At 36.7% G+C, this 2,500-nt stretch overlaps 1 protein-coding gene across 1 annotated transcript in view; it reads left to right on the plus strand.

Moving 5' to 3' along the window:
* The window catches only part of LOC138045864 (uncharacterized), a 20,788-nt gene extending 19,033 nt beyond the window's left edge, over window positions 1-1,755 (plus strand). The window contains exon 4 of the mRNA XM_068892495.1: window positions 1-1,755. This exon is cut by the window's left edge and continues 534 nt beyond it. The gene's annotated coding sequence lies outside the window, so the exon portion shown is untranslated.
* The last annotated feature ends 745 nt before the right edge of the window (window positions 1,756-2,500 follow it).

Genomic DNA, 2,500 nt, shown 5'->3' on the forward strand with positions numbered 1-2,500 from the left:
TCATTTCAAAATGGAGCCCAAATTTGACTATTGGAGAAAGATTACCGGTAAATGCCAGTGTGTGCACTTAACTTGCAGAAATTATGTGGGAAAGAATATCAAGGTAGGCTTTTTCAGCGAAGAAAACACTGAAACACGATGTATGGCATAGAAATCTTCTTACAAACACTCCTTGAAAACTCAATTTCAGGTTCTGGAAAACTACTTGAATACTCCTGGAATTTTATAGACAAAATCCAGCACAAACCCTGATAAATGCTTCTTTTTATTCAGCTCTTGCTTCTTTGACACTGTTTTTGACAGTGAGTGACAAGAACGTCATGCTAGCCTGTATCATCGTAATGGAAAAAACAATGTCTTCAGAACTGTGCAATAGTTAACCATGGTTTATGCTATACATGTGAGCGAGCATGAAGTTAATACCCAATGAACGTCCCTTGAGTACTTTGATTGGCCGTGAACAATAGAACTTGGCTATTAAACTTTGTTGAAATAACTGATCCCAAATGTTTCCGGATCTATAGGTCACATATTATTTATGGTCATTTCTGTAAAATATGAAAAAGGCATTATAAAATTAAGGTAGTCGGTTCTCCCCTGCTTTTCATTCATCTTCAACAACAACTTTATTTATTAATTACTGTTTACAAGTTCTCCACCCAAATATAGCAGAGGTAATCAAGTTGGGTAGAACGATAACAGAGATTTTGCTCAAGATTAAAAGTAGTTTAATTTATTATTGAACTAAGCTTTATATTTTAGAATCAGTCATCCCAGCATGACTGATAAATCCAAGGTGATAATCAATAGTCATCACAAAACAGAGGTGGTGCTCTTGAAAATGTCCTGGATATTTAAAGAAATGAAATGCAAATGGAATCTTACTAGTAAGTATAATTGTGCAAATTGTCACTGAGCTCTGCATGCAGAAATGCCCAAGAAAACTGGAACAAAAGATCTTGAGAATAATAATTCTTCTAGAACATGGGTTGCTGAATTGGCCTGATTCATGGTATGTACATGTATGTAGCATGAGAGGCACATGTTCATATTTACCTTGTTCAAGTTTATGAACAGTGCTTGTGAGATGGGGCTTACTAACAGTTTTTATCGCCCAACTAGTGGACTAATGCAAATCGTGCATTTTGATTGGCTGCGCTACTAGAGGACTCGAGTAGCGAAAAGCATGACACTCACTATCTTTTGTTTTATTCCCAAATAAATATTTCTTCAACTTGCATTTGCTAACTTTATTATTGCCTTTTCTGTCCGACTAGTTGGGTGATACTAAAACAATTAGACCCTTCGCCCACAAGGGCTATGGGTCTACATGTGTAATTGTTAAATAGTCCCTATAAGATCAGATCTTGAAGTCTAATCATTTTGCAGAATGATGTAATCATGATAAAAGCAGTACTTTAAAGTATTTTTAATACCCTGAGTGGTCCAGGCAGGTTGAACTTGGGACCTCCTGCATGGCAGCCCGAGGCTCAAGCAACGAAGTCAACCCATCAGTGGTTACTGGTATTGGCCAAAATCACTTGAGACCAAATTTGTTTAAGCACCCGGGAAACACTTTTTAAATAATTTGTGCAGAGAGATCGCTGAAGGCATTTTGACGAACTAGATTAAAGGTAATATTTAAAACGTAATATATTGTTAAGGGCCTTTACCTTTTAACTTAAAACTATTTTTTGATATTGTGAAATTTTATTTTTATTAACGCACACAAAAAAATAAAATTTTATGACAAAATCGTCTGTAGATGGCATTTTGACTTAAGTTATCTATGGAGGGATTTACAGACACTGTCACCTATTTAAAGGTGTCAGGCCAAGAAAAAGTCAACAGAAGTTGATTTGCTTCAAAATGTGAAGGATATAAATTATCAAGCTCTGATCATTGTCTTAAAAATTCTCTGCCCTGTCCAAAAAGTGTCAAATACCTGGAATATTTATAAGGTCTCTGTGCACCCCCTGTTGTGAATCCAGAGTACTTTAAGGACTCGCCTCAAACCAAGCCCCCACTCGCTTTTCACTTGCATTTGCTCTCGTTTTCCTGACTATCAAGGTTAATGGGACATCCTGGGGGTTCCCCATTGACAAGTAAAAATACGACTGGTAAAGTAAAAGTATGACTGGGTAAGACCGGTTTAGGGGTGAATGGGTTAAAACTACACGATTAAGACTCATTTCATGACAGTAACAATCAAGTGTTGTGTGAATCAATTATTAGTGAAAAAGTTAGACCTGTTGATCATATATTGAAACAGTCTAATCACAAAAGACTGAAGTGATCCTTGCACTTATCACGGCACAATTTGAGTAATACTAATAGTCCCCCACTCAATTTGTACTAATAAGACCGGCCCACTTTAATTGACCCCCCTCCCACCCAAAGTCGCAATTACTGAAGAGTGCGATAAGTTGGAGGTAGGTATCCTCAGTGAAATTTCATTGCTACGTATAAAAGCCAAAGATTTACTCTTACAATAGCTGGA

Source organism: Montipora capricornis, chromosome 4, assembly GCF_036669925.1.
Source record: "Montipora capricornis isolate CH-2021 chromosome 4, ASM3666992v2, whole genome shotgun sequence".
Classification (NCBI taxonomy): Eukaryota; Metazoa; Cnidaria; class Anthozoa; order Scleractinia; family Acroporidae; genus Montipora; species Montipora capricornis.